This window comes from Spermophilus citellus (assembly GCF_964194105.1).
Source record: "Spermophilus citellus genome assembly, chromosome: 1".
NCBI lineage: Eukaryota > Metazoa > Chordata > Mammalia > Rodentia > Sciuridae > Spermophilus > Spermophilus citellus.
In genome coordinates this window covers 223025020-223040199 of record NC_138182.1, presented here as the reverse complement: position 1 = coordinate 223040199, position 15180 = coordinate 223025020, and the positions used below count along the sequence as shown (strand labels likewise).

The window sequence follows — 15180 nt, the reverse complement described above, 5'->3', positions numbered from 1 at the left end:
CCGACACTTAAAGTTGTTTGTATTCTTAATAGCTGCCATTCTGACTGAAGTGAGATGAAATCTTATAGTAGTTTTGATTTGCATTTCTCTAATTACTAGAGAAGTTGAACATTTTTTCATACATTTGTTGATTGAGTGTATATCATCTTCTGAGAAGTGTCTGTTCAGTTCCTTGGTCCATGTGTTGATTAAGTTATTTGTTTCTTTTTTTTTTTGGTATTAAGATTTTTGAGTTCTTTATATACTAGAGATTTTATACTAGAGATAAGTGCTCTATCTGATGTGTGTGTGATAAAAATTTGCTCCCATTCTGTAGGCTCTCTATTCACTTCACTGATTGTTTGCTGAGAAGAAGCTTTGTAGTTTGAATCCAACCCATTTATTGATTCTTGATTTTAATTCTTGTGCTATAGGAATATTATTAAGGATGTCAGGGATTAATCCAATATGATGAAGATTTGGGCCTACTTTTTCTTCTATTAGGTGCAGGGTCTCTGGTTTAATTCCTGGGTCCTTGATCTAATTTGGGTTTTTTTGAGCATGGTGAGAGATAGGGGTTTAGTTTCATTTTGCTGCATATAGATTTCCAGTTTTCCCAGCACCATTTGTTGAAAGGCTATCTTTTCTCCAATGTATATTTTTGGTGCCTTTGTCTAATATGAGATAACTACATCTATGTGGGTTTGTCTCTGTATCCTCTATTCTGTGCCATTGGTCTACAAGTCTATTTTGGTGCCAAAACCTTGCCGTTTTTGTTACTATTGCTCTGTAGTATAGTTTAAGGTCTGGTATATTGATGCCACCTGCTTCACTCTTCTTGCTAAGGATTCCTTTGGCTATTCTGGGTCTCTTATTTTTCCATATTAATTTCATGACTGTCTTTTCTATTTCTATGAGGAATTCCATTGGGATTTTGATTGGAATTGCATTAAATATGTATGGTGCTTTTGGTAGTATGGTCATTTTGACAATATTAATTCTCCCTATCCAAGAACAAGGTAGATTTTTCCATCTTCTAAGGTATTCTTTAATTTCTTTCTTTAGTGTCTTATAGTTTTCATTGTAGAGGTCTTTTACCTTTTTCATTCAGTTGATTCCCAAGTATTTTATTTTATTTTCTTTTTGAGGCTATTGTAAATGGGGTAGATTTCCTAGTTTCTCTTTCAGAGGATTTGTCACTTGGTATACAGAAATGCATTTGATTTATGGGTGTTGATTTTATATCCTGCTACTTTGCTGAATTCATTTACTAGTTCTAGAAGTTTTCTGGATCTTCTAGGTATAGAATCATGATATCAGCAAATAGTGATAGTTTGACTTCTTCTTTTCCTAGCTGCATCTCTTTAATTTCTTTTGTCTGTCTAATTGCTTTGGCTAGAGTTTCAACAACTATGTTAAATAGGAGTGGTGAAAGAGGGCATCCCTGTCTTGTTCCAGTTTTTAGAAGGAATGCTTTCAATTTTTCTCCATTTAGAATGATGTTGGCCTGGGGCTTAGCATAGATAGCTTTCACAATGTTGAGATATGTTCCTGTTTTTCTTTTTTTTCTAGTATTTTGAACATGAAGGAGTGCTGTATTTTGTCTTGTGCTTTTTCCTGCATCTATTGAGATGATCATATGATTATTATCTTTAAGTGTATTGATGTGGTGAATTATATTTATTGATTTCTGTATATTGAATCAAACTTGCATTCCTGGGATGAATCCCACTTGATTGTGGTGCACTATCTTTTTGATATGCTTTTGTATTTGATGTGCCAGAATTTTATTGAGAATTTTTGCATCTATGTTCATTAGAGATATTGGTCTGAAGTTTCCTTTCTTTGGTGTGTCTTCATCTGGTTTTGGAATCAGGGTGATATTAGCTTCATAGAATGAGTTTAGAAGTGTTCCCTCTCTTTCTATTTCACAAAATAATTTGAAGAGTGTTGGTATTAATTCTCCTTTGAAAATCTTGTAGAACTCAGCTGTGTATCCATCTGGTCCTGGGCTTTTCTTGGTTGGTATGCTTCTGAGGGTATCTTCTATTTCATTGCTTGAAATTGATCTGTTTAACTTGTGTTTATCATCCTGATTCTGTTTGGGCAAGCCATATGACTCTAGAAATTTGTCAGTGCCTTTGATATTTTCTATTTTATTGGAGTACAAATTTTCAAGATAATTTTTAATTATCTTCTATATTTCTGTAGTGTCCATTGAGATATTTCCTTTTTAGTCATGGATGTCAGTAAGTTGTGTTTTCTCTCTGCTTCTCTTCATTAGCATGGCTAAGGGTTTATCAATTTTATTTATTTTTTCAAAGAACCAACTTTTTATTTTGTCAATTTTTTCAATTGTTTCTTTTGTTTCAATTTCACTTCTGATTTTAATTATTTCCTGTCTTCTGCTTTTGATGTTGATTTGTGCTTCTTTTTCTAGGGCTTTGAGATATAATGTTAGGTCATTTATTGTTGACTTTTTCTTCTTTTAAGGAATGAATTCCATGCAGTGAACTTTCCTGTTAGTACTGTCTTCATGGTGTTCCAAAGATTTGATATGCTGTATCAGTGTTCTCATTTACCTCTAAGAATTTTTTAATCTCCTCTTTGATGTCTTTTGCAACCCATTGTTCATTCAACAGCATATTATTTAGCCTCAAGATGTTTGAGTAGCTTCTATTTTTTATTTTGTCATTGATTTCTAATTTCATTTCATTATAATCTGTTAGAATGCAGGGTAGTATCTCTACTTTTTTGTATTTGCTAAGAGTTGCTTTGTGGCATAATATATGGTCTATTTTACAGAAGGATCAATGTGCTGCTGAGAAGAAAGTGTATTTACTCATTGATGGATGAAATAGTCTATATATGTCAGCTAAGTCTAAGTTATTTATTGTATTATTAAGTTCTATAGTGTCTTTGTTTAGCTTTTGTTTGGAAGATCTTTCTAGAGGTGTGTTAAAGTCACCCAGAATTATTGTGTTGTGGTCTATTTGATTCTTGAGGAGAGTTTGTTTGAGGAACGTAGATGCTCCATTGTTTGCGGTATATATGTTTATAATTGTTATGTCTTGTTGATGTATGGTTTCCTTAAACAGTATGAAAAGTCCTTCTTTCTCTTTAGATTAACTTTCGCTTGAGGTCTACTTTATTTGGTATGAGAATGGAACCCCCTGCTTGTTTCCATAGTCCATGTAAATGGTATGTTTTTTTCTCAAACTTTCACCTTCAGTCTGTGGATGTCTTTTCCTATAAGATGAGTTTCTTGGAGGCAGCATGTTGTTGGGTCCTTTTTAAAAATCCAATCTGCCAGTCTATGTCTTTTGATTGATGCATTTAGCCCATTAATATTCAAGGTTATTATTTAGACATTGTTTGTATTCCCAGGCATTTTTGTTTATTTTTGGTGTTTAAATTGACATGCTTTCTCCTTTGTTTTTTTTTTTTCCTTTAGTGTAATAGTTCCCTTTGCTGATTTTCCTTGTTGTTTGTCATTTCCTCCTCATGGAATATTTTGCCAAGGATGTTCTGTAGTGTAGGCTTTCTAGTTGTAAATTATTTTAACTTTTGTTTATCATGGAACATTTTTATTTCATCTTCAAATCTAAATCTTAATTTTGCTGGATATAAGATTCTTAGTTGGCATTTATTTTCTTTCAGAGGTTGGTATATGTTGTTCCAGGATCTTCTAGCTTTCAGGGTCTGGATTGAAAAATCTGCAGATATCCTAATTGGTTTACCCCTATATGTAATCTGATTCCTTTCTCTTCTGGCTTTTGAAATTCTCTCCTTATTTTGTATGCTAGCATTTTTATTATAATTTGCCTTGGTATGGATCTGTTGTGATTTTGTACATTTGGTGTCCTGTAAGCCTATTTTATTTGATTTTCCAATTCTTTCTTCATGTTTGGAAAAAATTTTAAGAGCTCAAGACACCAAATATAAACTTTTAAGCCACAAAAACCACATCAAAACCACCCATGTGCCTCACTGCTGCCCTTTTTTGCTCTTCCTGCTCCAAGGTTGGGGGTTGAGTGTAGAAAAGAGCTAAACTACACTGGGGAGAAATTTTTCTAGAATGCTGGAGTCAAAGCTCATCTGTGGCATTATATGTGGGAACTGAGTTTCTAGGCTAGGGGCTCAATTCCCACCTGTAAAGTAGACATAATGATAGTGCCTATGCTAGAGGGCTGTTAATCAGATTGTATGAGATAATTTATGTAAAGTGCTTAGCAATGTGCTTAGCATCAGTAAGCTCTACTATCAATTCTTGTAAAGACTTCTGCAATACCTACTTTGAACATTTTCAAAATGTAATCTACAGGCACTTACAGGTGTCACAAGGTCAAAATTTTTCATAATAATACTAAGAATTTCTTTTTTGTTTTCACGTGTTAATAGTGACTTTGAAGGTTCAAAGGCAAACTACCGAAGATCACAATGTATATGATACTATCTCACACCAAGATGGATATAGTCAAAAAGATATATACTAAAAAGTGGCAAGAATACAGAGAAGTTGGAACACTCATATCCTGCTAAGGGAGATGTACAATGGTACATCCACTTTGGAAAACAGTTTGGTAGTTCCTAAAAAATAAAACAACAAAAAAACATATGAATCAGTAATTTAGGTATACCTCATTAGTATACTATTAAGTATATACTCAAGATAATTGAAAACATGTTTAAATTGTAATGTTCATAGCAGCATTATTCATAATAGCCCCAAAGTGAAAACAACCCTATTGTCTAAGACCTGACGAAGGGTTAAACAAAATATGGTATATCCAAACAATGGAATATCAGGGTGAACAGTACTTCTGGGGTTGTCCTGTGAATTATTTGGATGTTTAGTGGCATTCCTGACTTCTCAGTTCATTAGATGCCAGTACTAACTCTCCCCTCCAAATTGTGATTACCCAAAATAGACATTGTCAAAAATTCCCTGGGAGCAAAATCACTTCCCATTGAACACTACTGGCACAAATTAATTGTCCTAACATTCTTCCCAAATACACATCTTTTAAAATATTCTAAGTGAAAAAATACAAAGTATACATAAAATACTTTTTAAAAAATTTTTTATTTGTTTTAATTAATTACACAGGACAGTACAATGACCTTGACATATCATACATTTGAATCAGATGGGATATAATTTTTCATTTTTCTGAATATACAGGTTGCAGAATCACATTGGTCATGCAGTCACGTATATACACACAGCAATAATAATGTCTGTTTCATTCTACTATCCTTCCTTTCCCCCCATCCCCTCGCCTCCCGTCCCCTCCCATCACTTCTCTCTACCCAATCTAAGGTGACGCTATTCTTTTTTTTTCACATTTTCATACATGTATTTTGTATAACAATGAGGGTCTCCTTCCATCTTCCATGCAATTCCCCTTCTCCCTCCCATTCCCTCCCACCTCTCTTCCCTATCTAGAGGTAATCTTCTTCTCATGCTCTTCCTTCCTACTCCATTTTGAGTCACCCCCCTCCCCCATATCAGAGAAGACATTCGGCATTTGTTTTTTGGGATTGGCTAACTTCACTTAGCATAATCTGTTCTAATGTCATCCATTACCCTGCAAATGCCATGATCTTGTTTATTTTTTTAGTGCCGAGTAATATTCCATTGTGTATAAATGCCACTTTTTTCTTTTTTTATCCATTCATCCATTGAAGGGCATCTAGGTTGGCTCCACAGTCTAGCTATTGTGAATGGTGCTGCTATAAACATTGATGTGGCTGTGTCCCTGTAGTATGCTCTTTTTAGGTCCTTTGGGTATAGACCAAGAAGAGGAATAGCTGGGTCAAATGGAGGTTCCATTCCCAGCTGTCTAAGGAATCTCCACACTGCTTTCCAAATTGGCTGCACCAATTTGTAGTCCCACCAGCAATGTATGAGTGTACCTTTTTCCCCCCACAGTCTCGCCAGCACTTGTTGTTGTTTGACTTCATAATGGCTGCCATTCTTTCTGGAGTGAGATGGTATCTTAGAATAGTTTTAATTTGTATTTCTCTGATTGCTAGAGTGGTGAGCATTTTTTCTTGTATTTGTTAATTGATTGTATATCCTCTGCTGAAAAGTGTCTATTCAGGTCTCTGGCCTATTTGTTTTTTTGGTGTTTAACTTTTTGAGTTCTTTGTATACCCTAGAGATTATATCAGATAGATACATCAGATACATCAGCTCTATCTGAAGTGTGAGGGATAAAAATTTGTTTCCAGGATGTAGGCTCCTTATTCACTTCACATATTATTTCTCTTGCTGAGAAAAAACTTTTTAGTTTGAATTCATCCCATTTGTTGATTCTTGGTTTTAATTCTTGTGCTATTAAGGAAATTGGAGCCTAACCCCATGTGATGGAAATTAGGGCCAACTTTTTCTTCTATTAGACACAGAGTCTCTGGTTTGATTCCTAGATCCTTGATCCATTTTGAATTAACTTTTGTGCATGGTGAGAGATAGGGATTCAATTTCATTTTGTTGCATATGGATTTTCAGTTTTCCTAGCACCATTTGTTGAAAATGCTATTCTTTCTCCATTGCATGCTTTTAGCACCTTTGTCTAATATAAGGTAGTTGTAATTTTGTGGGTTAGTCTCTGTATCCTCTATTCTGTACCATTGGTCTATCAGCCTATTTTGGTGCCAGTACCATGCTGAAAAAATACAAAGTATACATAAAACACTTTTAAAAAAATATCTTTTTAGTTATACATGGACATAGTATCTTTATTTTTTTATTTGCTTTTATGTAGTGCTGAGGATCAAATCCAGTGCCTCACACATGGGAGGCAAGTGCTCTACTGCTGAGCCACACCCCAGCTGCAACATTTTTTATTTTTGGTGATGCTGGGGATTGAACCCAGGTCTTGTTCATGTGAGACAATCACTCTACCAATTGAGTTATAGCCACAGCTCCCTACATAAAATACTTTTACTGCACACTAAATAATTCTTAAGTAGTGGTTGTAAGCTGAAATAGCTGTTTTTTAAATTTTTTATTCTAATTTGTTATATATGACAGCAGAATGCATTACAATTAATATTATACATATAGAGCACAATTTTTCATATCTCTGGTTGTAGCTGTTTTGTTTTTATCATGGAATATTCTTTCATTAAAAGATCTATTGACATACAAATAGATTATTCAGACTTGGGTATTTGGCACACAGTTTCTTGAAAATTAAGTGAAATTTTCAGTTCAAGGAAAATACCTACTTATTATCATTGATATAACTGTGATTTCAAAAATAAGAATTTTTATTTTTCAAGATTCTTCAATGAGATTGGAGTAATATCAAAAAAGGTGATTTTTTGATAATGTAGTATGCAATGTGTCAACATTTGGAAGATTTTCATATCTTAGTGAATCAATTTTGCAAATGACCAGTGTAACATATTATAAAATCATGCATGCTTTAAGAGATTTATTCAAAGTGCAACATGTACTAAGAACTTTTTCATTTTAATTTTAACAGCTTTTTTGAGGTATAATTGAGCATAAGGTATACATATTTTTACATATGAACACATGTATGAAACTACAACAGTCACGATAACAAATATGAGTATCACTCCCAAAAGTTTCCCTATTCCTTTGCAATCTCTCCCCGTTGCCCTTCTCTGTTCCCCACCAGGCTACTATTGACCTGATTTTTCTCACTCAAGTTTTGTTTGCACTATTTAGAAATTAACATAAATGGGACATTATGTACTCTTTTGGGTCTGATTTCTCTCACTGATCATAATTATTTTGAGATTCATTCATGGTGTTCCATGTATCAGAAATTTGTTTCTTTTATTCTGTGTAGTATTCCATTATGTGGATATACCATGAATTATTTATTCATTTATCTATTAATGGACTGTTATAACTATTGGCTATTGCAAACATGGTTATGAACATTTGTGTATAAATTTTTGTGCAGATATATGCTTTCGTTATTTTTGTGTAAATACCTAGGAGTCAAACAGCAGGGTCACATGTAAACATTTCCTCAACTTTTTTCTTTTTTTAAAGAAACTGCCAAAGTGTTTTCCAAAGAAGTTGTACCAATTTACATTTCCACTAGTAGTATATATGAATTTTAGTTGCTCCATGTTCTCACCAACACAGTTTGGTTAGTCTTTTTGGTTTTACCATTAAATAGGTAGGCAGTGGTATTTTATTGTCATTTCAATGTATTTTTTCGCTGATGATGTTGTGTCTTTATTTCCCACTTATAAGGTGTTTTGGTGAAGTGTCTATGTAACTTTCTTTTCATTTGTTTATTGGGTTTTAAAAAATTATTGAGGTATGACAGTTTAAAAAAATGCACAATCTGGATACAAATTCTTTATCAGATATATGATTTGGCTTGGCTTGGCTTGTTGTTTCATCTTCTTAACAGTGTCTTTTGAGAAGAAGTACCTAATTTTGATGAAGTCCAATTTATCCTGTTTTTTTAATTGATAGTACTTTGGGTTTCATATGCAAGAAATTTTTGCCTAACAGAACTCCACAAATATGTTTCATGCTGTTATAAATGGCATTTTATATTTCAATTTCAGATTTTTCTTTGCTAGCACAATACAAATACAATTTACTTTTGTATACTACTTTTGTAACCTGTATCCTGCTCATCTGTTAGTTTTGACAGATTTTTAAAGATTCTTAGGAAAGACTTTTGTAGAATTTTCAATGTATTATCTATAAATAAAGCCAGTTTTACTTCTTCCCGATTTGAATGTCTCCTAATTCTTTTTCTTATTACACAGGAAAAAAATCCCAGTACAATGTTGAACAGAAGTAGTAAGAACAGAAATTTTTGCTTTGTTCCAGTTCCTAGGGTGAAAGCATTCAGAGTTCTTCACCATTGGATGTGATGATTTTTACAGATGCTCTCAATCAAGTTGAGGAAGTTTTCATGTAATTCTAGGAGTACTCTGGATCATTTTTTAAAAATCTTAGTTAACATGGTGAATTACATTGATTGATTTTTTTCCAATGCTAATTGAACTTTGCATTCCTTAGATAAGCCCCCATTTTTGGTCATAGTGCACTATCTTTTATGTATTATGGTATTTACTTGTTTATTATTTTTTGGCAGTACTGGGGATTGAACTCAGAAATGCTCTACCACAGAGCTAAAACCTCAGTCCTTTTTATTTTTTAGAAGTTCTTTTTAAAATTTATTGTTTAGTTGTAGATAAATGCAGTACCTTTATTTTATTTATTTATTTTTATGTGATGCTGAAGCTTGAACCCAGTGCCTCACGTGTGCTAGGCAAGTGCTCTACTATGAAGGTCTCACCAAGTTGCAGAGGATAGCCCTGAACTTGTGATCTTCAGCCTCCCAAGTAATCAGGATTACAGGTATGCACCACCACACTTGGCTATATTGTGCAATGTAAATAGCTAGAATTTTGTTAAGAATTTTTGCGTCTAGGGGCTGGGGATATAGCTCAGTTGGTAGATTGCTTGCCTTGCACGCACAAGGCCCTGGGTTCAATGCCTGCCACCATGAAAAATAAAGAATTTTTGCATTTATGCTTATGAGGGATATTGGTCTAGAGTTTTCTTGTTTAATATTTAGGGTTTGGGGGCTGGGGTTGTAGATCAGTGGTAGAGCACCACTTTCCTAGCATGTGTGAGGCAGTGCGTTCGATTCTCAGCACCACATATAAAATAAATAAATCAATAAAGTCCATCAATAACTAATAAAAATATTTAGAAAAAATATATTTAGGGTTTGGGTATTAGAGTGATGCTTCAGAGAATAAACTGGGAAGTATTTCTTCCTTTTCAATTTTCTGGAGGACAATAAGTATAATTAAAATGTTGTCATCCTTTAAAATATACCATATTAATACCATATAACAGAGAGCTGGAGTGACTCTATTATTATCAGATAAAGTACACTTTGAATAAAGAATATTAACAGGGAAGCAGAGGGCCATTTATACATTGGATCATTTCATAGTGATAAAAAGGCCCTGGGTTTGATCCCCAGCACCACACACATATAAAAAATTATCTAAATAACAGAACAATTATTTTTATAGAAGTAAGGGTGGAACCTCAAAACAACATTTAGTAAAAATGGACACAACTACAAGAAATAGAAGAAGACCCACAATCACAGTCAAATTTCTATATTTTCTTGATAGTAGAATGAGAAGACAGAAAATCATGAAGAATATAGGGGATTTGAGTAAAAATATCAACCAACTTGATTTTTTATTTTATTGTACTGGGGATTGAATCAGTATCCAGAGTGCTAAGTAAGTGCTCTGCCCTGAGCTACAACCCCAGTCTTTATTTTTATTTTTTTGAGACAGGGTGTCACTACATTGCCCAGGCTGCCCTCCAACTTTGGGTTCTCCTGTCTCAGCCTCTCCAATCTGTGAAGTTTACATGCCAGCACCACTGCTAGGCTTCAACCCACTTGACTTGATTGACATTTGTGGAATACACATTTACTTCAAATATACACTAAAGATTTACTAAGACTATTTTCTGGTCCGCAGAACAAATGTCAGTAAATTTTAAATAATTCAAATGATGGAAAGTATATTCCCTGATCACAGTGACATTAAATTAGAAATCAATTATGAAAGATAATCAAAATCTCTTAATATCAGACCAAGTAACACACTTAAAAAGAATCCATGAGTCAAATAAGAAATCAACAGAAAAATTAGTATTTTGAGATATGGAAAATGAAAATACAATGTATTAAGATATGTGGGATACAGTTAAGGAGTGCCTGGAGGACACTTACCCCACCAAATGTCTATATTACAGAAGAGACATCTTACATCCAGGACCTGTTTCTGTGTTAGGAAAGCAAAAAAGTAAAATTAAAACCTTAAAAACTAAAAATAATTTAAAGCAGTAGAAAGGAAATAATTAACAGAAGAAATTAATTAACTAAAGAAACAGAAAAAAAAATTAGAACCTAAAGGAGGCTTTGAGATCTGAGAACCGCTTTGTGATTCCTAAATCTGATAAACCTTTCCCCAGATTGGTCAGGAAAAATGACACAGATGAGGAATTCAAGGAATGAGAGGGGTCGGATGTTTTTATAGGCATCACAAGGGCAATAACGAAATATTAACAGATTCACATGAACAAATTAAAACAATTTGGATATTTTCACAAATTATTAAAGCTTACTCAAGAGGAAACAGCAATAAGAATTTATTGAATTAGTAAGTGCTAACTATTATGGTCAGAGCGCTGAATCCCGGCTTTAGAGAAGCTCTCAGTTTATTGCAGTGGAGAAACAACAACTAAAGTTAATGCTGATCCAGAGGAAAGAAGTGGAGGAAAACTGGTTCATGGAAAAAGTTCTCGGGGATATAAGAATCGGTTGAAAACGTTCAACAGAACAAGAATTGCGAGCGAGCTCGGACGCACACACGACCCACAGGGCCAGGTCCTCACTCTTGCTTACTCCCTCTCTCAGGTTAATGCCAGCTAGCTCTTTCCCACCCACTCGGCAAGCCAATGAGCAATCACCTAGGGTTTTGCGCTTGCGCATTATAGCAAAGAGCGCTTAGGAGGGGGCTAGGCGGCTGCCGGAAGTGTGACCTCTAGATCTCGTTGGTGGTTCCCATCCGGGGTCATGTCGATCTTCCGGATATCTCTGTCAGGCTTTCTAAGCCGCTTTTTCGGCGACTTTTTGGTCTTCCGCTTTTTGCCACCGCCCCCAACCTTCCACACCCTTGCGGGCCCTGCCTTTTCTTGTGTCGCTCCTCCCCTGGCAGCCGCGCTCCGGCTTAGATTGTAACCCGGAACGGGAGCGGGGCCTAGCCATCGCACTACCACTACTACCTCCTGTGGCTCTGGCGCAGCCACGACCGGGCACGCCTGGCCGCCGCCGTTGGCTCCTGGGAACGCCTGGGCGGGCAGTTTGGGTAGGCGCTTGTTGACCCCTTCCGCAAGGACACGTGTGAGTTTAGGGGGCTTCGGAGAGGGATACAGCTGTGAAGGCCCTAGTCGGGGGCGGGGCGCGTGTAACTTTCTGAAACTAGCGTTTTGTTTTGCGTGGGAGGGTCTGGCAATACCTTCTAGCTATCTTAGAATTACGGGCAGCCCCTAGGCTGCTCCACTTTCCGAAGAATCTCAGGACCACTTCTCCAGTTTTCTTTTCCTCGAGTCCTGCCCCCACGCAGCCTCCGCTCCCTCCCTGCCTTGTCCTCAGTCGAGGATCAAAAGAGGAAGATTGCCTTGGGACTCCTGCATGGTGTTTCAAAAGGCGGGGAAGAACTAAGGTAAATATCTAGATTAATGAACTATTTCACTTTTTTTTATTTTGACGGGTTGTGACATTATTATGTCATATTGTCAGATTTCGGTGACCTGGGTTGAAATCTAGTGGAAAATTGCTGACTCTTTTGAATTGGAATTTGTGTGTGTATGTATCCTGCTGGGGTATGAAGGCAGGACCTCATGCATGCTAGCCACATCTCTAACCATAATTAACCACTTAAAAGGTATTTACCTTTGGGCTGGAGTTGTGGCTCAGTGGTAGAATGCTTGCCTAGCATGTGTAAGGCCTTGGGTTCGATTCTCAGTACCACATATAAATAAATGAATAAAATAAAGGTCCATCAACACCTAAAAAATATATTTAAAAAAGGTATTTGCCTTTTAAGACTTATAATTAAATGAGGCGAAATTGCCTCAGTTCTTCATTTTATGGGAAAATTTGCAGGTTGGCCTGATAGTAGAATACTCCCCCCCCCCACCTTTTTTTTTTTTTTTTTTTTGGTACTGGGGATCGAACCCAGGACCTCCCACAAGTTAGGCAAGGGCTCTGTCACTGAGCTACACCCCTGGCCCTTTTGAGACTTGCCTTGCAAAGTTGCACAAACTGTTCTGGAATTTGTGATCCTCCTGCCTCAGCCTCCCAAGTCACTGTAATTACAGGTATGTACGTCCTGGCCCAGCCTTTATATATAGGATCTTTATCTCTCTCTAGGTAAGAACACAGGGGCCTGTGTCTCACAAGTTCTGGGTTATTTAAATTGTCTTGTTTTGTCTCTTTAAACTGTGTTCAAGATAGAAGTTATTTATATTTAGATTGCACATACCAGTAGGGTGAACAGAAAAGAATCAAAGAGAAACTGCTAAACTCAAGCCAAGTTGGCAACTTACTAACATATGTTCCTGGTGTAATTTTGTGAGGAAACTGATCATAATCAATCACTAGGTTGTTTTTTTGTATGACTGGCAACATACTACTTTTGTAGATACCATATTTAGTTACCACAAGGTTTTTTAAATGTACTGATTAGCAATCATAAGATTCTTAACTTGTACTGATTAATACCCAATAATATTTTACGTTTTTAACCAATAACATTTGTTGGTATGCATAGCCCCAATTATGTCTGTCTAGAAGTGTCCTGTAACACAAAGGTTCCGTGTGAAACAGGCCAGTCAGTAATTTGGAACTATGTTCTTTTTTTTTTTTTAAATATTTTTTTTAAGTTATTGATGGACTTTATTGTCTTTATTTTTATGTGGTGCTGAGAATCGAACCCAGTGCTTCATGCATGCTAGGTGAGCACATTACCACTGAGCCACAACCCTAGCCCCTGGAACTATGTTCTTTTTTTAAAACATGAGATTCTTTTTTAACACTTGGATGGGGTTTAATTCTTAATGTAAAGGAATACTGTGTTCAGAACCTGCAAGTGATTTTGACAGTTGGTGAACAGCATTTAGGAATTGGACTTTTTCAATTGTGAAGGATAAAGGTAGGTTTAGGAGATCAAAGGTATGGACAAGATGAACAGATAAGTTGGTTTAGCCAGTATAGTTTCAGTTTTTTTTTTTTTTTAAATTAGGTATATTCTGTTTTCCAAATGATGAAGGAATTATGTAACCTTGAATGTTCAGTAATTTGGGGGAGAGGTCAAGTTCAGGACAGAAATTCCAGATTGTAAATTAGAGAATCAAATACTATATCACTAGGAAATACTTTGTAAAATACTTTATTACTACCTTATCTCATTTATGATTATTGACAAATAAGTTTGTATAATTTCCCATTAGGGAAAACTTATTTAGGAAACAATCTTTCAGGTTCTCTCCTTAATGCAAGAAAGGATAGAATGGTTTAAGAAACAGTTTAAATTTACGTAGATTATTATATTTTAAAGTTAAGGACTGACAACTTTTAAGGTAAGAAAAACAGGATACTGCCTATCCTGAATTTTATTATAAAATTTGTCATACCTATTACCACAGGTTAAGCAGAATAATGCTTAATATAGATCATAATTACTTCATGAACAATTTTTTCATTAAGAATATAAAGAGGAATGGGGATGTTGAATCAGTGGTAGGTGTTTGCCTAGAAGGCACAAAGCCCTGGGTTCCATCATCAGCATCACAAGAGAAAAAAAAAATGTATACACACACGCAAGCACCCATGCATGCACACGCACACGCACTCACACATGAAGAAAATAAAAGTTTTAAAATTTTGTAAAGTTCTGGTATGGCAATGGTTTTACTCGATTTTATTCTGTCAAACTCTATATTCTATTTTAAAAAGATCTCTGGTAATATTTATAATGGATTGTAGTTTTTCCCAAATCATTGTTGAAATATTTTAGAAAAAACAATTGAAATTTATGGGCTTTTGGTTTACTTATCTCTAGAAAGTCATGCAGGATACTTATATTGGGGAACATTGCATGCCACTGATAAATTTCCTGGGAATGACTCTCTTCACTTGAAATCTGAATTGTTTAAGAGCCTGATTTCTGAAGAGAACCTGACAGATGCATTGTTTTCAAGGGACTCCAGAAATGTCAGTTCTTATCTGGGAATTTTAGATCATCTGAATTCTAGTTATTTTTCCTAGAGTGAACTTTAGGTTGTAGAATCATTTTAAACTTTTAAGCCTGGGGTGTTGGTTAATAACTTTGTAATTTGAACCACAGGACACCTTTTGACTTATATTTAGTTTGCATTTGATCATGTAATGGGATAGAAATAAGATAAGGTTGGTACCTAGTTCATTTGCATCTTAAAGTCTGAAATGCACACATATAAAGACCCTATTTGGATCTAGAGGAAAAAAAATCACAACATATTTATAGGTATAAATAAAAGTGTCTATGTTTTAAATTCTGAACTTATTTAAGTAAACCTGAAAATAGACTCCCACCTCATACTGGGGA

At 35.2% G+C, this 15180-nt stretch overlaps 1 protein-coding gene across 4 annotated transcripts in view; it reads left to right on the top strand.

Annotated features, from left to right (window-relative positions):
• The first annotated feature begins 11572 nt into the window (after nucleotides 1-11572).
• Nucleotides 11573-15180, top strand: part of TENT2 (terminal nucleotidyltransferase 2) — a 58664-nt gene continuing 55056 nt past the window's right edge. For 2 of the 4 annotated variants that reach the window (XM_081284757.1, XM_081284758.1), the window contains exon 1: nucleotides 11579-12255. The gene's annotated coding sequence lies outside the window, so the exon portion shown is untranslated. Of the gene's footprint in view, nucleotides 12256-15180 lie in introns of all 4 variants that reach the window. The other 2 variants (XM_081284756.1, XM_081284755.1) reach the window with 2 other exon arrangements.